Here is a 23,143-nt window from a genome sequence, read left to right as displayed (position 1 = left end):
AATCAAATGAAGATATTGTTCAAACTGGGGATACCACTTGAAGTCAATGAATACATTTGTCAATCTACCATGGGATGTACATTGAACCAAGTCACTCTTTATATGGGACCAAAATACTGTCTTCAGGAGGGTCGTATCAGATCTCTCCAAGTTGTGTGGCTCTTCCCAAAACCTTCATAGACCCAGAGCAGAGAACCAGTTAGATACATGCATAACCCAGGGTATGGAGGCCGCTCCTGGTCTCCTTAAAATATCAAGTACTGAATCTCAATATACAATAAGTTCCGGAACAGTCCAAATCCTTACCTAGTATAACAAGGGTCTTAGGGCTATCAAATTGGCTATACGGTTAAAACCTAGGTCCAAAAACATGGGGATCAGAGGAGTACTCTGGGGGCACACCAGTAGGGCCCTAGTAAAGTTGTTTTCTCCTACTGCTAATCTTTTACTCTCTGAGAATCCCCATAGTTCAGCGCCATAGGTGGCTGCACCCTGCACCTTTGCCAAATAAATTTTGATGGCTGGAGATACAGCTTTGGATACAGAATTCTTATATAGGCGCAGAATAGCAGCCGCTCTGTGCTGAAGAAGCCCCACACTTTTACCGATTTGTTCCTCCCAATGCAAGTTATTTGAGAGCCCCACGCCCAAGTAGTCTATGGTCTTAACTCTACTTAATAGGGCCCCATCCAAATTGATGGTGCATCTTTGGCTGCAGCCAGAGGTGAACACCATCAATTTTGTTGTGGTAACATTCAATTCCAATCCATGGTCATCACAGAAGGACTTGAATCTATTCACAAGGATTTGGAGGCCCATAGGGGTCTTGGAAATAAGAAGCGAATCATCAGCAAATAACAGTATTGGGATCTTCTGCTCGTTTAGAGTGAGAGCATCATTGTTACATGAGGACAGAATTTGTATCACTTTGTTAATAAATAGCGTAAATAGTGTAGGAGCCAAAACGCAGCCCTGACAAACTCCCCTCCGTCTAGGGATCTTGTCAGTCAGTTTTCCTTGGTCGCCCCAGCTCACTTGTGCATATGTATCATCATGTAGCCGTTGTAACAAAAGAACTAGATCGGTGGGGACGCCCATCTGAAGTAGTGCTTCCCAAAGCTTTTCGTTGGAAACCAAATCGAAGGCGGATTTGAGGTCCACGAAGACAACAAAAAGGGGTTGTTTTGCGAGGACCACATATTTCCAGTACAGAAGAGTCAATCTGAAGACCTGATCTATCGTGCTAGTTTTAGAACGAAAGCCCGCTTGCAACATGAAAAGGGACTGGTGATCTTGGACCCAGCTAGTTAACCTCTCTAGCAGTTATTTGGCAAAAAAATTCTGCAGATTATCAATCAAACTAATGAGTCTATAGTTGGTAGGGGAATTTGCATTACCCTTTTTAAAGATAGGAATTATCTCAGCACCCTTCCAAGTGCTTGGAATTGGACCACCAGCAGAGATTCTATTTGAAATCAAATTAATGTACCAGGACCAGATAGGTATTTCTGATTTATATAGGTCACCTGGTATCTTGTCAGGCCCAGGCGCTTTTCCTGATTTTAGTGAAGTAATTGCGATTTTACTTTCCTCTAAAGAGAAGACGAGTGGTTCAGAACAGTCACCCCGGCTGCCCAGCCATGGGGTATTGGAATCATGTGCTGCGGGATGTCCAACTAAAAGGTTTTGAGGGGCAGCATAGAGTTGGGTAAAATAATCTACCCACATCTCAGGTTGAATATGATTCCATATGCGCCTCCTGCCCCCTCCTTGCCCTCTGGACAATAGTTCCCAAAACATCACATTCTTATTGTTTTCCGAGGCATAAATCAGACCCTGCCAAATCGAATCTTCCCATAGCTTTTTTGCTAATATTTGAACCTTCTCATATGATCGCCTAGCTAATTGAATCTCTACAGGGGAGCCTTTCTTAATAGCACCTTTTAATTCAGATTTGGCCCTACTGCAGCCCTCATTGTACCATCCTCTGTCAGCCTTGGAAAGATCATCACCCACTTTGGCTCTAGTCTTTTTTATAAAAGAACCTCTGCAATCCCTTAAGCATTCCTTGGTGAATGTCTAGAATAGGGATGTTGTCAATTGCATGTTCCTCGTAGATTGCCAACTCATCTACAAACAACTTATAAATCCCAACCATCAAGTGAGGACTAGACAAAACCTTTGGCCTAAGACCTTAGTGTAGTTATTATTCAACAGTGGAGAGGGAACCACTGTGCACTGTGTATTCGAGGTTCTCCTAAAAGCATCCCCATCCATAGATAATGACAGGGGTTATGGTCACTTTCACATCGGAGTTCTTCTTTCATGTCCTTTAGTAGAGGCCATAACCTAATATCAAGTAAGAAACAATCTATTACGCTTGAGGACGTCCCTCGTTTGAAGGTAGGTGCCAAATTTTAATCTGAAGGTGTCCGTCCATTACAAGCCCTGAGACCATACTTTAAACATAACATAGGTAGCTGGAGGGCTACATGAGAGCGAGTGCACGGGTAATTATTAGTTAGCTGTGGGATTCCCCACATCTCGTCTTCCTCATCTGTTAAACCAGTGATCATATGGGAGGGTTCAAACACACAGTTAAAATCTCCTTCTATTATTAAATAAAATGGGGGATTTAGGGAGTAAAGAAATTCTGTCAACTGTATCAGAGTTTGAGACTCGAGCCCCCTAGGAGTGGATCTCGCATATATATTAATAACAATAATTTTGAATTCCCGATGCAGGGTAAATTGCACTCCCATTAGATCCACAGAATCTATTTTTAACCAACAATGTTCACATTGCAAGTCCTTGTTAATAAGCATTAGTAAACCCCCTTTAAGACTGCCATGACCCTTCTCCGAAGGCTGGGCAGGAATATTATATGAAAGAAACCCATCAATAAAAATGTGCTCATCATCCCAGGTCTCTTGGAACAAGCAAATATGAAACTTATTAATAAAAGTAGCCCACTCTGAGTCCCCCAGCTTCTTACGAAGACCAGCTGCATTCCATGTTAAAATTGAAATCTCGGGGTTGGCTAGATCATTGCCGTTATCGGGGCTGGGTCCCTCTTCCATGCAATTATCCCCAGTGATAGCACCTGACCACACATCCAGATTGCTATTTAGTCAATCAACTGGGTTCAATGAATGGGAGGACTTGTGGTCCATGGGGGATTCATATTCCAGGGCCGGGGCTCGCTCACTAGTAATCCTTTCTGTACGAATGCAGGGTGGTTTTAAAGAAAGGTTAATACCAACCCTTTTCATGACCCACAAATCACGTGTTCGAGTTATAAATTCCATGAGATGATCCACCATAGCTTTTTTAATAAAGCAGACAGAGATATAATCATGATTTAGCCCTGGTTGACCATGTCTTCCTACCTCACGGATATCCGAATGAATAACTGAGAGACAATCACATCTAAAGCGCAACCAGTGAATAACCTTATTGGTCAGGGATTCATGATCTTCGAAGGAAGCAGGTAGCAGTTTAGGAACGTTAGTCAAAAAAATAATACTGGCTCTACTTGATTGGCCCAGGTGTTGTACCTGTCTTGCCTGCCGTGACATACCGGTCGGGGAGATACCTGATCCACTGGGGGTCCCATGGGGGCCAACTGCTCCACTTAACCCACAAGATGTAACAGCCCCCACAAGTGCATCTTCTGCCGGGCTGGGCCGTGTTGCAGTGTGAACACCCTCCCAGGCGCCCCCAATATTAGAAGTTCCAGTACACATCTGGTGTGACCTTACAGATTCAGTCTGATTGCTCTCTGCATGGGGCAAGGTTGAATCTGATGGGAGGGGGTTCATCACTATCCTAGGGGAAGAAATTACTGGTTTTAATCCACTTAGGTACAGTTTTCCCCCCACCCAATCCCAACCCCACCTTCTTTTTTGTTATCTGGCAGCTACAACCATTTTTTGACACCAAGTTCTCTTTCATCAACCCCAATAAGGATACAACCAAGGTCTTTACTTCGTCCACTTTTTGTAAAACGAGGGCTAGATTGACATTCTCGTGCAAAGTTTGCGCGCCATCTGAAGTGAGCACTTTCTATTGGTGACTAATATTCTCAGTAGCATCTCAATGCAGAATGTGTGTTACACTGGTAGGAAATCTCCCTCTTCCTCCAGTAGTCCAAATCGGTTAGTGCATGGGATATTAGGAATCACTACAATCTCAGGGCTTAGTGAGGGTGGGATAGCCATGGTGCCCATGGGAGAAGAATCCGAGTGACTAAATGGAATATCCACAGTATTGGAGGGAATGGCTACGGTCTTATGGGCAATTTCACCCCTAGGGGCAAGAGAATCCTCACTTGGAGAGGTCAAAACTGAAGAGTGTATTGGTTGTGTCTTCTTCTTCCTGGCGAATATTTCTGGTATTTTCCCCATCCCCAAGGTTTCACACTTATTTGGGGGTGGATGGGGATTGCTTTTCAAAAGTTCATCAACCTTCTTAAATAGCAAATTAGTTTGATGAAGGGGGTTGAAGCCTTTACTGTTAGCGGGACTCACTGAGTTTTTGGTATGCTTTTTCAATTTTTTAGTGCCATTCTGTCGAGGTGGAACGTCCACGGCTTTGCGTTTTTCCATTGTGAGATACTGACAATATGCAGGTCACAGCACCAGAAATTATAAAAATTGCCTAAAGCACTTATTGTGTAAGAAGAGTAGACAGGTTTATCAAGCCTCTGTTGCTAAAAGGATCTAGCACCGCCACAAACGACTTAATTATGTTAAATAAAATAGCCAGCACTCAAATAACACTTTGACAACACAAAGCAGGATGGCCCAGTATCGTACCTTAGGGCCCAGAGGGGGGGCCCAGCCTCAGTCGGTCTCTGACAGGTGCAGATGGGCCCGCCCGGGCGCGTCCCGCAAAGCGGGCGTGCGCTGAAATTTAAAGGGGCCTCGAGTCCCTGCCCCAGGAGCAGCACAGAGTCCTTCACGACCCGCGAAGTGGGCGCACGTTGAAATTTAAAGGGGCCTCGAGTCCCTGCCCCCAGCAGCAGCACAGTGTCCGGCGCGACCCGCGAAGCAGGCGAGCGCTGACATTTAAAGGGGCCTTGAGTCCCAGCCCCAAGCAGCAGCACAGAGTCCGACATGTTGTCATTTGCTGGGTTGTGTGAGTATTACAGCAAATTAATTGCAAACTTTGCTACAAACAGGGAACCACTGAGAGAACTGACAAGAAAAGGGATAGAATATGTGTGGACAGAGAGATGCTTTTGAGATGATCAAGCAAGAGATTGTTGAAGCTCCTATTCTTAAGCCCTTTAGTGTGAGAGCACAGTATATGTTGACGGTTGATGCTAGCATGTATGGTATAGGGGGAGTGTTGTCTCAGGGATGTGGTAAGGAAGTTTGGAATGTTACTTTTGCCTCCTGTACTTTATCGGATGCTGAGAGGAGGTATGTGGTCATAGAGAAGGAATTGTTGGCATGAATCTGGACAATTGAACATTTGAAGAATTACTTTTGGGGTTCACGTTTTGTACTCCAGACAGACCACAAGCCCTTAATAGGTATTCTTTCACCAGGAGGAGGGTGGAATGCTACCACTCGCATGGCAAGGTTGGTTTCCAGGCTATAAAAATATTGTTTCCAGGTTGAGTATGTACCTGGAAGGAAGAAATGCTGTAGCCGATTGTTTATCGCGCCTCCCTCAAATTATGGCAAAGAATGTTGATATGTGTAGCAGTGGGTTGGGATTGGATGTTGTGTCGGTTGTGTCTGAGTATATGATTTGTGATTTCAATAGTGTAGAAGAGGGGAAGTGTTCAGAATGCAATGAAGAAGATTTGGTATTACAAGAAGTCAGGAAGTATGTGAGGTGTGGCTGACCCAGTAAGAGTAGGATTCTGGAATGGCACCCTTCTATAAAGTAAGAGATGGATTGGAGAATGAGAATGCACTGGTGTTCAAGAGGGAAAAGTGTATTCCACCTAGAGGTATGCAAGCCACCATTTTAAAACATGCACATGAAGGTCATTCTGGTATGTCCTCAAAGAAAAGGTTGATTTGAACGTGTTTTTGGTGGCCAGGTCTGGATAAAATGGCGGAGAGAGTCGTGAGGGAATGTTGTGTGTGTGTGTCAATGCTGAAAAAATGTTAAGGACGGTGCCAGCTTCTTTGTGTCCGGTGTTGTGGTCTGAATCAACATGGTAGAAATTAGGGTTTTACATTTCTGGCCCTTTTTATTCTTTGCCTGTTGAAGCTCGTTATGTTTTAGTATTGGTGGACTATCACTCTAAATGGCCTGAGGCGAAATTAGTACTTCAAGTTTCATCGAGTACTGTTATTGAATTCTTCAAAGAAGTGTTTGCAAGAGAAGGGTATCCTGAAATGCTAATATCTGATGATGGTGTCTAGTTAGTAGCCAAAGAGATGCAAGGATTTTTCAGATATAGTAATATTAAACATGTTACACTCTTCTATACAAACCCCAATGGAATGGGCAAGTTGAGAGATTCAACCGAGTTTTGAAGGAAAGTATTAGCTGTGCACGAGGTTTTGGTGGACAGTGGAAGGAAAAGTTGAGAGAAAAACTATGGGATTACCGTATTACTCCTCAGTGTAGAACTGAAGGGAGTCCTTTCAAGTTGCTAAGAGGAAGACATCCTGTCTCTAAACTTTGTCCATGGTGGTTTTAAAAAAGCAACGGAAAGATTGGGAGAAAGTGTGTATGGAGGAAATTAAGGATAGAGTGAGAGTAAAGCAGGAGAAGTATAAGGATGCGTATGACAGCAGATGGAAAGTGAAGGAACCCTCATTTGTAGTAGGAGATTGGGTCAGGATACTCAAACCAGGATTTGTGAGGAAATGGATGTCCAAGTTTGGCAGAGCTATATAAGTGGTAAAGGTGTTTCATTAGAGTGTGGTTACACAGGATGGAAATGTTTTATAGTGTGAGAAGGTTGGCAAGGTGTAATGCTGTGCAGGAACTTGCACCTTGTGTTAGTACTGCAGGTTCTTTGGTTAAAATAGGAATGAGTGGTGAAAAGGTACTGCCAGCTTATGGGACTGTGAGTGTGGGTGGTTGCCTAGATGAAGTTATGTTAGAGGATAATCTGTTGTGTAGCCATTTTAGTTATAGTTTTACAAACGTTATTTTATCAAACTAGGCCTGCCGCTGTGCACTTTAACCTAGACATCCTTTATTCAGCTTCGCTTTTTTATTTTAACAATAGCCACATTTGGGGTCTTGTTTTATTTTCTCTACCTAGCTGTTCTTTGCCTAGACCAGCAGTGCATTCTTAAACAAGACATTTTTCACTCTGTGCTTTTCTCAAGGCTGCAGTAAGCTAGGGTGCCTGCAAAAGTGGTACGCTTTGTCTCTAATGTTCGCAGAAACATACACACTCTTACGTGGGGATCCTTTCTTGGAACATCAGCTGTTTTATTATAAAAGCACTACTTTGACCCATGTACATTAGAGGGAGATTCCAGCCAAATTACCACGACTCTATGCTAATTGCTGAGTGCTTCGCTGCAGCTGATTATGTAGATTACAGGCCTCTTACTCCAGTATGAGGGATAATGTCTTCTCAGGGGAACCTGAAGGGCAGAATTAGAGCTTAACATGCTGTGCTCTAACATAACCTAGGTAAGAGCTATTTTTAACGATCTTAGGACCGTATTTATACTTTTTGATGCACAACTGCGCCAACGCAGTTGTGCGTCAAAAATTTTAACGCCGGCTAACGCCAGTCCAAAGCGCCATGCGGGCGCCTTATTTATTGAATGACGTTAGCCGGCGCAGCTGACTGGTGTGCGTCAAAAAATATAACCCACACCAGGCAGCGCCGGCGTAGGGGAAAATGGAGCTTGGGCGTCAAAAAATGGGGCAAGTCAGGTCTGAGGCAAAATATTGGCCTCAACCCGATTTGCGCCATTTTATTTGACTCCCAACCCCCATTGAAATGACTCCTGTCTTAGCACAGACAGGAGTCATGCCCCCTTGCCCAATGGCCATGCCCAGGGGACTTATGTCCCCTGGGCATGGTCATTGGGCATAGTGGCATGTAGGGGGGCACAAGTCAGGCCCCCCTATGCCACCAAAAAAAAAATACTTACCTGAACTTACCTTAAGTTCCCTGGGATGGGTCCCTCCATCCTTGGGCGTCCTCCTGGGGTGGGCAAGGGTGGCAGGGGGTGTCCCTGGGGGCATGGGAGGGCACCTCTGGGCTCCTTCCGAGCCCACAGGTCCCTTAACGCCTGCCCTGACCAGGCGTTAAAACATGACGCAAAAGTGGCTGGACGTCATTTTTTCAGGCCCGCCCACTCCCGTGCGTCATTTTGCACAGGAGTTTAAATAAGGCGCACATGCCTTAGAGTCATTTTTTAGAAGGGAAAGCCTACCTTGCATATCATTAACGCAAGGTAGGTGTCCACGCTAAAAAATGACGCAAACTCCAAGATCTTTGGCGCTAGATGGGTCTAACGCCAAAGTATAAATATGGAGTTAGCTTTGCGTCCAAAAAAACGACGCAAATCCGGCGCAAACAGAGTATAAATATGCCCCTTAGTGACAATATGATAGCATTATTTTTATGTTTCACTCTCCTTATCACACCTTTCATCCTGTCATGCTTCATCATCGTAGTTATTGCAATACATGCTTTATTATCTAAGATGCAGTTACTTCAATAAAACCTTACTGAACTATACTCTGCCTCTGATTGTCCTTGCGTATGTGAGACGAATGTAACTGAGACAAACGGATGAGATCTGAGTGACCTCAATTTCCTTGAGGAGTCAATTGTGTTATGCGCTCGGTTGCACAATCATCCCTGCTCTTGGGTGGAGATGAGGCACTGCTAGTTAGCCGGAACAGAACCCAGATTAGGCCGACAGGTGTCACCTGTAGTGGATTCAGACTCAGTCCCCCACAGTGCAAGTGATTCTGCCTCCCAAATCCAGTAGTCTCATTAGGATAATGAGAGCCTACGTGACACGGCGCTGCCAACGTTTGGTCAGGCACTCATTTTTTGGTTCCTCCTGAGTATCTCTGTCTCACTACATGCAAAGACACCTCAGTACCATATATGGAGATGTCCGTGGTATTGAGGATTTTCCTCCTCAGCTAAGTAGGGAGTACCTAACTAACGCTGTAGGTTGTTCAAGCTTCAACTCTAAAACGATAATCCCCATTTGGTGTGCTTATCTCTGAACAAAAATGTACCATTCATCATAGTAAACCCGCAACGAGTAGCAATTGCAGTCAATATGCAACCACCCCTTACTGCACATTTATTGGCACATGGCCTAATGGCCCTGGGGGGTCCAGTTACATTTTCTGTTGAGGCTCATCGAGACTATAGAACAGAAATGTTCTATTTTTGGGTCACATTTCCAGCAACTGATGGGAACACAAATACATTTCATCACTATACACCCGCACAATACAGAGCATATGCATATCTAGACATACCTCTATCTTATCAAGAACATAATAATTGGCTTGATATCGCCCTACCCCATACAATTCTACATGTTAGGTTAGGTTCTCTAAGTAATGATGGTCCTACCTGCCCTTTATTGGCCACATATACACCTCACCCTGCTGTAGCAAACGTAACGGTAGCTGAAGTCTGTCGCTTATAAGCTGAGCTTACAGCAATATACAGATGATTAGTACAGTTTGTAATGCAACATTAAATTCAAACCCAGCAGATGCTGCTTTGGCGCAACCACATGCAGTAATGCCAGGCATTAATCCTGCCACTGTACATTCGATCATGGGTAAAGTACCCGCCAAACGAGAAGAGATTCTGTTCTGGTTACCTTAAAAAATAAATGCACTAGAAGCAGTATTTCCCCTTATGAGACCTCAGGATAAGCATAGAATATTAACTATGTGCTTGCCATTTGGGATGGTTCCCACAGTAGACAACTCCAATACCTGGGGCACGGTATTTGCTACGCTTTATACTACCGCCCACAGTGCATGGACACTTGCCAATCTACCGGAAGTGTTAAAACAAATTCAAGATGATTACTGGGCTGCCCTGACCCTGGACTTGCGGATGTAACTAATGAGCAATTTTGCCACAGTATCTTCAATTATACTGAGTAACCTTAAAGGGGAAGCAGTTGCACTAGCAGTGCGCATGCAGCTCCGTGACGTTCCCCCACAGGATCAAGAACGTGAGCTGCCAAAGATTATCGCAGAGACTTACTCTGGTATTGGTCGAGATAGTCTGGGGGCCAGACCCACAAAACCACAGTTTCATGGTAAATCTAATAAAGATTCTACCAAGAAAGCTCCTGAGGGATCTAAAAAATGCTGGGCTGAAAAACAACAAACACCAAAAAAGAAAGGGGTGAATGTAAGTTTCTGTTAAAAATGAAGAGAAACTTCCCCAATAGAAACCCGATTCGTCATGCCACTAAAGAAGAGGGCTCTATTGAAGAACAAGAAGTGGGCATTAGCGCTATTAGACAGCGCAGCGGAGGTCACATAGTTCACCGGAATCTTCAAGAGCATTTGGAGGTGAAAGCAACTGATGACTTCTTACAAGTTGAAACTGTGGACATGCGAGTCTCCACGCCTGATAGGGTGTACAAAGTAACATTACAGTTAGAAGGAGACATTGAACGCACAATCGACGCAATCTTTTGGGACCGCGTCATAAACATATATGATATATAGGCAGGCACCCGCGTTATATCGCAACCACATAGGGTGGGATAAAGACTCCCCGTATTATGTAATTCCAATTAAAAATCAACCTTAACCTCAACCCCAGTATCCAATAAAACATGATGCTAAAGCACCTGTGAGGGAAATCCTCACACAACTGGAGTACCAGGGTGTAATCGAACCCTGCGTCTCACCAATGAATAATCCGTTATTCCCAGTAGCTAAACCTGACCATTTGTACAGAATAGGCTTAGACTACAGACATGTAAACAGTCATACACACACATATGCTATAAAAAAACTCTCACAGCACTCACGCACAACATGGAGCGTAAAAAATACAAAAGAACACGGGATGTGTCCAATGGTTTCTTCTGCCAAAATATAGCACCTGAGAGTAGAAACCTAACAAGTTTCAGCGCACTAGGCACCCAGAAAAAATTCTGTTGTTTACCACAAGGGTACAAGAACAGTCCAGGACTGTTCACGGCTCGTGTGACTTCAATATTGCCCGACATTGACCCTGAAGCATTGTCCTATGTAGATGATATCTATCTCATGGATGATGAATTACTTCAACATCTACAACGGGTTGCCCGCATTGTTGTAGAATTTGCAGAATTCGGCTACAAATTCAATTTAAAAACAAAACAAAAATAGCTTTCCTTAGTGTCCTGTTTTTGGCATACTAGCTATCAAGTGAAGGAAAGAGCCTAGCGCCACAATTCTTGGAAAAATGTGTATTTAGCAGCAGAACAACGCTTTGCTCCCACTGGGAAAATTCCACTGCTGTTCAGATGGCTGTCATTAAAGAAAGACCACTAGCCCAGGGGAAACGCATTATAGTCGTAGCTCCAATTCCAGCCCTTGAGGCTGTTACCAAAGCCAGCGTTCCAAACGCTAAAGCATTACATCCATGTTAGATTCAATGGAAAACATTTTTGACAGCCACTGATGTCGACTACATTTTTGACCCAAAATTACAAACTCAGGAATTTTTGCAATATGAACTAGAAAATCCAGTTCCAGCAAATACACTGCCTACTGATCAATATCAAAGAGTCATGTACACCGATGGCTCAGCACAACCAGCAATAGGCACAAAGCATCAATACTCTGTGCATGCGCAGTCGTAAGTGGTTACATGGAGGATAATACATTTTGTCCCCAGCATACATTCACGCAAACCCTAGGGGATTGCACAGCAGTAGTAGAGCATTAGTAGAGCTAAAGGCCCTGGTGATGGCACTGGAACATACAGATCCTGCACAGCTAACACTGATTGTCTGTGATTTGTACTTTTGTGTACAGTCCTTCAATGAATACCTGCATTACTGGTGCCAGAATAGGTTCAGAGATTCCAAAGGCAACACCATCAAACACAGACTTCTGTGGGGGAAAGTAGCGGATCTAAAGGAAATGCTACCAAATGTCCATGTTGTACATACACTTGGACACCAGCGTGTTGGAGTACACGTTGCTGAGAAAACACTGGCTGATGAAGCAGACAAATCAACAGTAGCTACAGCTCCTGTTGCTGCAGTAACTTGTTTTGGAACAAAACCGGACGATGACATATGGGCTGCCGTGGAAGCCATGGCTGAAGGCATGCCCTTTCCAAAAGCATTTCCTACTAAATATTCCTACCGAATCGGAGGCTTCCTAGACATAGAAGTAACAATACCAGGAGTGGCAGTTCGAGTAATTCCCAATAAAGACATAAGACCAGAGTTGATTAAAGCAGCGCATGAGGGGGGTTGCATCTGCCCACGCTGGTGTGGCGGCTACAATATAATTATTGCAAGCATGTTATTGGTGGCCAGGTCTAGACAAACAGACCAAGCAGTACGTCCTTTGTTGTGATATCTGCCAACAAATTAAGGGCTCCATTGTCAAACTCCCACCGCAGACACCCCTCCTAATTTTCAACAAACCTTTAAAATGTGTTGACTTGGACCATTGTGCTCCCCTAACACAGGACAGTGCATGCAAATACATTTTAGAGCTGTTGACTCTTGCTCCAGATTTCTATGTGTGTGGTCATAACGCTCAGCTGACTCTCGGAATGGTATTAAAGATTTGCAAGTCTTTATCGGCACATATGCAGTTGTCGCTTTCCACTCGGACCATGGCCCTACTTTTGCCTCAAGGGCGCCATGGCTTTGTTAGGGGTCCAACTCCATTACTTGTCTCCATTTCATCCCGAAGGAAATAGTGTTGTGGAGGGACGAAACAGTGATTTAAAGCAATCCTTAACAACCGGAGTACTAGGTACGGGTCGTCGTTGGCTTAGTCACCTGTGTGGAGTCCAGAGAGCACTTAATAATCTGCCCAGAAGGTTCCTGGGGGGGTTGTACTTCATACGAGTACCTGTTTGGAACTCAAATGTATTTTCCAGATTTTGATGGTCCTGGCGTGGAGGCAGCAGAAACACCTTGTGAAATTGTCTTGCAGGAATTGCAACAGTTCTGTGACGACAACGCTTCTGCCAGTGCTGTCTCCGTAGGAATTAAGGATGTACCAATAACATCCACCGGCTGGATTCCAAAGGTTGGGGATCTAGTACGTGAAAGGGTTGCTGTGAAAACAGGTGTTCGGTTATTCTTATCGTGCGCCAGTCCCAGTCCTGGGAATAGACGGTACCAGAGCTGTCATTCTACCACCATTGCCTGGCGCTAAAGAAAACCGCTTAGTATCTATCAACAATGCTAAGTTTCACCATGTGGCCGATCCTGCACAGCAGACCAAGAGGAGCAGCCAGTAGTTCCCGAATCCCTCTCACTACTGGCCGAGATGTCCCTCTAAAAGTTTTGAGCAGCAATGCTGACACCTCTCCGAGCTTGTGAAGGGTGGAAAATGATCTTGCATTAGTTCTAATAACATCTGTTACAACAAACGATATAGAAATTACCGATAGATTTGACACAACTTCTACACAGACGGATAGCATCAATTACTGTGAACTCCAGCGGGAGACCCCTATCAGTTCTCCTCCTACAAATACGGCTCCAGTTCTTGCACAAACTGCTTCTGGATACTTTGCCGACATCAATGACACTTTCTCTGACTCATTTGCCTCTTCTACATCTGAACTGCCAAAAACAGGTAAGCTGATTAACTGACTTAAAACAAATTACTTAATTTTCCCATGGAACTATCTGTGGCTTTCCTTGAGTATATTAGCTTTCCTTCTTTGGATCGGCTTTGTCATAACATCCTTTCTATTAATACATGGTCATTACCTTCCTGAAAGATCGACAGTTGAATTGGTGGATGAGGTCCTAAAACCCAATTTTTCTTCTCACAAGTTCCCCAGGGACTTGTCTTTTGTGAACATTTCCGCTATACCAATTCCTGATGGCATTGTTTGGGATAAAGTCACATTTGATATATACGGCCCCACAGAGGTCATTCAAATACCATATGTATTTAAACTTTCTATGAACTATGTAATAATACCCGGAAGTGAGGATGTTTATCAATCTAAAGAGAAACTATGGTGACATGTTTTGCTATAATTATTATAGACACCATTTCATTCACAGAGCGAGTAGCCCAAAGACTATTTCTAATTGCACACAATGGGAACATTGTCCAACTCCACCACAAGGGAGTTCTTAAACATATTCTGAATTTTTTTTATATTTTTCGGGGCACAGTGTTAAAAATGCTGAGTCATATTATTTCAAATTGCGATTGATGGAAAGTGTACATATATTGTTGACAGATACGAATTTCATTTATTTGGATTCCTTTGTTTCCCAGGTGGCGATAGAAGGCTATGAATACTGGCTGAAGTCGATTGACTTAAAAAGTGTGTGGGGAACAAACAATTGTCAAATAAGAGGGAAGGAAGCTTTATTTAGAGCATGCCTGTGACTTGTTCAAATTATATTTTTAAATGAAACAGTGCAACAGACAAGCTGTTTAGGCTTAACAAAAATTAAGTAATTGAATGCACCCAGTATTCCTGTCCCTGCAAAATTTTACAAATGGCAAAAGTATATAAATGTAACTGAAGTTCAGCTCGATGAATGGGTCCAGAACGGCACGTGCTTCACTTTCACGTCCTGGTGGGTGGTTATAGTGGCCAATACATACCAACGGGTGTCATAAACATTTTATAAACTCCTCTTCTGGGGGGTTTAGAACAGGTAGCCCTGACCCTCGCTATGTGTCATCTGAACATGTGAGTGTAGTAACAACATACAGTGTAGGGGAAACTATACCAGCAATGGTTGAAGAGTTCCTCACTAGATGCTGTTAAAGATCACCTTAGTCTCCTGTCTAATAACACTGACTTACAGGATTTCCTGTTAGGCCCCAGAAAGCATCGCAGAAAGCGCTTCTTATACGCAGTTTATAATGAAATCTGGAAGCTTTCTCAACAAGAAGCTGCTGCCCAGTTAAGGGAAATAGATCAGGAAAACTTACAGAAGGCATTAGCTGTTGTAGATAATGGGATTAATACTCTATCCGACCGGATATACACCTTAAACAACATTGTTTCTTCTGCAATAGACATAATACAAAGTGACATGTCTTCTTTACACCACGGGCAAAGTCAACTAAGGTCCATTATGTAGTTGGGTTGGACACTACAAATTCTGAAGGCAGGTCACGTTCTTGATGTAAGTGTCCAGTAACAACATGAATGCTTCCACCAAAATTAATATGCCCATCACTGATGTTCAACACTAATGTATGCATTAAAAAAACAACTAAAATATATAACCTGTGTTTGTCAGTGTCACAAAAGAGACTAAGGGGGTTATTACAACTTTGGAGGAGGTGTTAATCCGTCCCAAAAGTGACAGTAATGTGACGGATATACCACCAGCCGTATTACGAGTCCATTATATCCTATGGAACTCGTAATACGGCTGGTGGTATATCCGTCCCTTTACCGTCACTTTTGGGACGGATTAACACCTCCTCCAAAGTTGTAATAACCCCCTATGTGCATGGCTCACACATATGCAGAAATAACATAATCAGCAAACAATTATTAACAATTAAAAAATAAGGCTAGGGCAAAGGTATTCTTAAGATAAAAGTCTTTATATGTGGCAGAGTTAAGTCACTCAATGGCAATTATGCAAAGTCTTTCATAATAAATACAGCAAGGTGTTAGCCTATGTGGGCCACAATGGCTTTCAGGCCCATCACTTGCCTCCTAAATTCACTGCCCGAATAAACCTCCTTTGGAAGGGGCATCTATGGGGCAAAGAGCAGACACCTCAATGATATTACTAGAGGTTGGGTCCTTGGGTTTGGAAGGGGTGGGTTTGGGTTTGGAAGGGGTAGGTTCGGTAGGGGTGGCCTGGAATTTGGAAGGAGTAGTTTGGTATTTGGAAGGGGTGGGCTGGGATTTGGAAGGGGTGGATTTACGTTTGGAAGGCCTGGTTTTGGGTGTGGAAGGTGTTGGGCCAAGGAAAGAAGAAGGCCCGTCATTGGAAAATGGGTAGGGTGGTCTTCAGGGAGTTGGGTTTGGGAGGTAGAGAGAGTGGACATTTCTGTTGTGCATGTGTGTGTTGAAGGTGTGGGTGCTTCAGGGTCTGGTCTGTATCTTTAGATTTGTGTTTTTGTGTGCTTTGGGTAGGGCTAGGTTGAGGGATTTGGGATGGAGAAGAGGTGGGGGTGTGGGCACAAGGTTGGGATGGGTGAGAGGCTGCGGCAAATGAGGAGGCCAGACCCTGGAATGACCACTGTAGGCCAGGCAGGACACCACGAATATCATCCAGGTCAGCTGGCATCTGTGTGTTCTGGCCAGCCAGCCTCTGGATAGCATTCAGAAGTGCAGTGTTGCCTGCAGCGATTGTCCATAATAAGTCTACAGCCTCCTCAGTAAGCGTGGCCTAGGACACTGGGACAGGGCCAGAGGTGCCAGCAGCAAAGGTGACGCCACCCCTTTTAGGGGGATGGCTTCAGCAAACTGGGGGAGCAAGAGGGAGGGTGGAGATTGGAATGGCGGGTGGATAAAGATGCAGGTGTCACAGTCTCTCCAGGGTCCATCTCCACTAGGGACTGCTCTTCATTGTAGACCTCCAACGAAGATGTAGAATCACTTGTTCCCTCCAGGCCAGTCCCCTCACCCTCCATGACACTGAGTCCCTTAGTGTCAGTGGTGTCCACACCTGATACCCAGTGGCCAGCTTCATCCCCACCAATGTGGCCGCTGTCACATTCCCCTTGCCCAGCTGATGCTGAAAGAACAGATACAACAGTTGTAGGGTATGTGAGAGAATACAATTGGACATCAATGTACATCACACAACATTTGCAACAAGTTGAGTAATCCCCCATCTCAGCTCCCATACCATGTATGCCTTTGTCATTTATACACATATAGCTCAATCCATGACAAAAGGTTTCAATTTGCTTCTCCCAAAAGGTACGTTTTTGGGATTGAAATTGTCTGCTCAAGATGGGACGCCACAACATCTATGTGATGTAACCTTCCATATGCAACTGTCTCTTTCAGTATCACATTGCTCTCCATCATCAATTTCTCCTCTGGGCAGAACTAAGGACACACAAATGTTGTTTGTGGGACATACACTCTCTCACCACTGTGGACACATCCCTGTCTATTGCAATCAATACAGTTTGGAAGACAAATTTCAAGTTGGTAATCACGGATTGGATTACATGCACACTTGTGAAAGACTAAAGTCTCAGGTCTACCTGCTACTGTTCACATTAATTTACTATAAGTTTGCAGTACAAACTACTTTCAAACATGTGTCAGATAAGGAGTGATGCCACTGTACACAGAATACCAATATTTTGGTGCAGAAGCACGTTCTCATAATGTCATAGCAACAACTTAACAATGTCAACTCTGATATATCAACTGCATTTTTATTGTGCAGTTTTCTACAATTACCAGTAATGGAGCCTACATCACTACACACATTTGTGATGTACCACCCACCTGACCCAATCACGACATGGGGCATGTTTTGTGAACCTGTCCCTCATGTCATTGGGAAAATGCTGCCAAGCCCTTTGTTTGCATGCAGCCATGTGTCGGCCCACATTAATGCTTGTCTTGTGAGGAAGAATAAAATGTCATCCTTCAGCACAAAGCAATATACCACACACAGCATCAGACACTGTCTGATCAACTTACATCTCCAGAAATCCTCACGAGCTTTGGATGTGTGTCAAACTCACTGATGATGGCATACAGCATGGCTGCAAAGTAAAGAGGTCAAATCCCAGCAATATCTACAGACAATGACTAACCCCCTTGTTGCTGTTTTTGGGCCCTCAACTGCCCATTAAACCACAGCATCAGGGGTCAGGGTGTGGCGCACCTGCCTGAATCAGTAGAAGGACTGCCCGACTTTGCTCTCAGCTGACTTGCGTGTCACTTGACGCAGGTCCTCCCACCTCTTCTGAAAGGGTAGGATACGCCGCTTGTGGACCCCAGCGGTCCACACCTTCTTTGTGATGGCCTTCCAGATTTCTTGCTTCTGATGGGTGTTGACTGCATGAATGACATAAAAGAACAAGAAAAGAAAATTCAGTGTTTCTGTTTGGCAGTACTGCTGTGACATTACATTTTGGATATTCACATGTACATTCATCGAACAGTTACTAGATTTTTTTGCCATCAAAATGTTACAGGTAGTTCGGAAATACTGATTTGCAGTGATCTTGTGTGCACCATCAATACTTTCTAGTTTCTCATGTTACCTGATCAGGTTTACAACATCGTCTTTGCCAGAGGAATGCAAGCTATTACCAGGAATTCCTGCCAAGCCTTCAGGATGGAGGATTTGAAAGGCCTTCTCCTCCCTGAGAAAAAGTTATAATGAGGGGCTGGGAGAACCACCACCAGTCCTCTGGGCCTCCCGGTGACACTTGGAGACCAGTGAACGAACCTTCCCCCACAGGTAGTTCCACCTCATCCTAATCTCCTCCTGTGTGCGCAGGTTGTTAGCTACAGCATTCACTCAGTGAACTATTCAGCCCCCCATTTGCCTCTTCTGGGAACTTCTAGTATTTTGGACTTGTGATCCAAACAAATATGGCTCTACTCTAATGATTTTATCCACCATGACAGACAACTCACCCTCTGAAAAACGGGGATTTCTCCTTCCTGCCATTGTGAAAATAGTGAGAACTGGAAGAGTGAGCAGATGGGGTGAAAAAATCATAAATATGGGTACAAAAAAAACAGAGTGAGAGCAACCCAGAATGGGAAAATATCCTGTGTCCTTGTTGTGAGCTCCAAAATGTTCTGCTGCAGTGGAATGGAAAAGGATCATGGTCTGAAATGGAGTGTGTTTTATAGTGTGTTTTGCAGGTGTTCACAATTGTCCAACTTACAACAGGTGTGGGTTGCCACAGCCATCGTATTATGCTGAACGGTCTCACGATGGACTCCCGCAATCATAGGCCTGCCGCTGACACACCACCAGCACAACTGTGTAATCTAAATAGGCTTGGCGGGGTGCTGCCGCCAAGATGCGTAAGGAGGGCCTACTCGTTGGCATTGAATTCTGCTGTATTGGCTGTGGGAAGCTGTGGCACTACACAATATACTCCGTCTTGGCGGTCTTTGGCTTAGCCGCAAAACATTTAAATACAGTGGGCAGGAGACCGCCAACATGATGGTCTTTTCGGGGACGTCGCCGACACGGCTTAGCAGTAATACCACCAAGATCTAAATCAGGCCCTGAGTCCAGTTCAAACAAGTTAAAGACCAATTGTTTGGGGAACAAACTATGGACTACCAAAACTCTATAGTGAGGTAGAAAATGGCTTAAAGGGATAGAGCAATACAGTTGTAAGAACAGAATACAGACAAAAAGAGGGTGCGGTAGTGAGTGACTGGCACTCCAATTTCACAATTATTTTACCTTTATACCATTCAATTACATAAATTTAACATGGTGCTTTTTACATGTTCGGAAAGCGTACTCGCACTTTTGGAATCGGTATGCAGATACAATGTTACGGGACGTATATGTGGAGGGATGAATTTAGATTTGATCGAGTGAACTATAGAACGGAATGCGAGAGATACTCTGACAGTACTAGGAGAATAGGAATTATAACAAGAATGTCCTGAGGAAATCCAAGGGGTACTCCCCCGGATGAAACACGTGTTCACAACGTACAAGCAGATTTGGAGTTTTTGGGTTATCCGAATGGGACAATTGGACTAATTATAATATTGTGAAGTGGACGACCCACAATTAAATTTGGAGATGGTGGTTATGTGAATGGACAATTGGAAAAATATATTATTGTGAATTTGAACAATCGAGTTGGACACTAGCTTAGAAATTTAATTGAAGATGAATTAAGGAACTTACTATGTTCTAACTGTATTTGTGTGCTGTATTAAATATTTAATTGGTAAATAGAAGGTGTTCTAAAGACTTTCGTTTGATATTCAAATTATTCATGTGTGCCATTACTCTTCAATTTTACAGTTGTAAGAACAGGAATAGCAAGGCATTGTCTAATATGATTAGTATTTGTTTGTAAAATGTAGGCATCGGCTGAGAAAGAGAAAAGGAATTGAGAGTGAGCCAAACATTTACAACAATAACAAAATTAATCAAATATTTTAAGAGACAGAGAGGGGAAGGCGGAGCATTTATAGAACTTAACCGGTCATTCTGACACACCCACCTGCCATAGTAGCTTACGATTGACCTAGAAATTAAAAAACCCAAAACATTAAAAATAGATTTAAGGCTAACAGGGAAACAAAAAGGAGTGAAACAAGAAACAGAAAAAGGATTTCTGTTTTTCCCACAAGAGACAGAACAGGAAGGAGAGGCTAAATCAGAATGAAAGTCAGGCAATGAGGAGGAGACAGAGAAAGACGGACAGGAGACAAACAGCAAGGTTGCAAGGGAGTGGAAGAGAAGTGAGAAGGATTGTTCTCTGGTGGGAAACCCTGGGGATGTGTTCACCCAAAGTGGAAAGAAGACATCTATCAGTGAGATAAGCAATACCAAACCCACAGCATGTCCAAGCAGAAAACCAAACCGGAGGGCACTCTGCTCAAGCCACGCTCAACAGGGAACATGGCTTGTGCAGGTCAGGGTTTGCAATCTTGAGTGGTGGTGGAGACCAGAGCACAGTGAGGAGGGGGTAGTTTAAAGAAAGTTCTAGAGGAATCAGAGAGAGAGATTCTAGGTATAGGGAGGAAACTTGGTTTTGTTTTGATGTTAAGTTAACTAGGTTGATGGACAGCTTCCGTAAATAGTATATAGAAAAAGGGGAAAATTTTACCCAAACTCTGGAAGAAAGAAACTTTTACCTTTTCTATTTTTGTTTGACATGAAGTCTAATTCACATAAGGACAGGAGAAGTTTCTATAATATAAAGAAAGACAAGTGGGGGAAAGGGAAAAAAACGGAAAGCATGACAGTGGTGAGAAAGTGCCCCTTAAAACATACCTGCTGCTTATTTCTATTCTTTTTCAAATGGCTCCAGTCCAAATCGAAGAGACGTCTAAAGAAGAAAAGGTTAACACAAGATTGCACCAACGGATTCAAGGAACTAACGTCGTGATTCCCTTTGGTAACACAAAATAAAGAAGGTGGAGAAAAACAAAAAAATCAGCCTGGGAGCTTTCTATTATCAAGGAGAAAAGGCCCCACTTGTTACAGAGACATGAAAGAACAGGCCGGCTCATTTACAATGGCAAAGGAGCGTCACCCCCAGGCTAAGCCAGCAGCTGAAAAATAAAATAAGTTTTAGGTGGAGAGGGGAGGGGAAGTGGAGTGCACGTAAGTCTGTATGTGGATTTGGCCGGCTGGCCTAGGCTGGCCAAACACACATGCACACTTCGGTTTCTCCAACCCGGCTGTGTTGCATACAGAACATTTAGGGGGTGCACCACTTCAAAACATCCAATAAGACGCAGTGAATAGAAAAAGTCCAATACTGTTAAGTAAATAATGGTGCAAAGCTTCTGTTAGTTTCTTCCTGAAGACTTTAATTGGTGTAAAGAACTTGTTGCGACATAAGATTCATGAAAAAGAAGCAGCCAACGCATTTCGCTCTATACAGCTGGGCTTCTTCAGGGCTGCAAAGTAACATATAACCATGAAAAAGTAAGATAATATAATGACATAAGTAAAGCACCAAAAACAAAACATATTAACATACAAGAAGCTATTTTACATACATGTAGCAAAAACAGAGTCACTTTGTAATAGTATACAACAATAATACAAAAAGAAAGAATATAGATAATTTGTTAATCTAGACCAATATCAAGTCATGCATAGTCAACAGAATCGGCAAGGAGAAACGGTCAATACAAAGAGTCAGAGATAAAATCCAAAAAAAAAATGTGAAAGAAAGTGCACAGGAACGTGATAGAGTGAGTTCCTCATAAAAAACAGGTGCGCATAAAGTTATAGAGACTCAAAAGGAAAAATCCCTCTGCCAATAAGCCAGAACTCCCATAAGTGACCAAAAAGCAACGTGAAATAGCATAAATTCTCTCAGGTAAAAAAACATACCAAAGTAGTACTCCAATTGAAACGAAAATATTATTCACGATGTGCACGTGCACAAAGACCTGACAGGAAATCCTGATAGGAAAAAAAAAAAAGGGGAAAGAAGGAGCACATGACGATGTGTAAGGTCAAAAGCAGGGGGCACTAGTTGCATTACAAGGAGACAAATAGACCAAGAATATTACATTATCCTCCCATGTAGTAAATAAAGTTAAAACAAAACAAAAAGGGAGGACAAAAATAAGCATTGCATGTATATGTCCCAGTGTTTAATTAGGGGACCAACATGAAATATATGTCCCCCAGTGTTGGCCAATCGAAGTACATTAAAAGGAAAGCCTTGAAGATAAATTAAAAGTACTAGGTTTTCCCACACTCATGAAAAAAGGCTATATCAGCCTTACCTGAAAAGAGTATAGCAATAGGTTGCTGCGCGGCGATCCAATTATTATAAAGGGCCGGTGACCAAAAGTAAAGACGGGCCCGGCCGTATGCCGCCCGTCCCACTAGTTGTGTAAGTACTCCGCGCCCGAGTTGGAGGATTTAAGAGGGGAGAACGCCAGTTGCTGGAAATCCCGCCGTGGCGGGGAAAACAAGTATAGACATAAGCGACGGACTGTATTTAGCAGTCGTCGTGTTAGAGTCAATTCCCTAGTTGTCATGTGCGGCGGCCATCTTAAAATAAGAAAAACCTGTGTAAAGGAAAACAAACCTGGTATTTATAAGGAACTTGATTAAAAATGCAAAAAATCTAAAAAATAGAGTGCGAGACAGAAAAAGAACGGGAAAAGAGGGGGAAGGGGAGAAAAAAACACAGTGAAAACCCAAATAGGGGAAAGTGCAGAGTGATAAAAAAGTGTGATATACAAATAAGCAAGTACTAGTCCAAAGGGGGCAAGAATGCTGTTACGAAATGGCATACAAGACAATTAAAGGATAGAAAATAATAATAACAAGTAACAGTACAATAGTACAATCTTAAT

At 43.3% G+C, this 23,143-nt stretch overlaps 1 long non-coding RNA gene across 4 annotated transcripts; it reads right to left on the bottom strand.

Moving 5' to 3' along the window:
- Window positions 1–15,701: 15,701 nt before the first annotated feature.
- On the bottom strand, window positions 15,702–22,751 carry LOC138260152 (uncharacterized). Of its 4 annotated transcripts, XR_011198818.1 has the most exons (7): window positions 22,565–22,751; window positions 22,164–22,235; window positions 21,090–21,721; window positions 20,951–21,005; window positions 20,314–20,337; window positions 17,982–18,154; window positions 15,702–16,865 (listed from the first exon to the last, which is right to left on the bottom strand). It is a non-coding gene; the product is annotated as an uncharacterized lncRNA (long non-coding RNA). The 4 variants fall into 4 exon arrangements; XR_011198816.1 differs by having other exon boundaries at window positions 20,951–21,721; XR_011198817.1 differs by lacking the exon at window positions 20,951–21,005.
- Between the last annotated feature and the right edge of the window lie 392 nt (window positions 22,752–23,143).

This window comes from Pleurodeles waltl, chromosome 9, assembly GCF_031143425.1.
Source record: "Pleurodeles waltl isolate 20211129_DDA chromosome 9, aPleWal1.hap1.20221129, whole genome shotgun sequence".
Taxonomy (NCBI): Eukaryota; Metazoa; Chordata; class Amphibia; order Caudata; family Salamandridae; genus Pleurodeles; species Pleurodeles waltl.
Note: the sequence above shows the minus strand (reverse complement) of the source record. Positions and strands in the feature narration are given on the sequence as shown.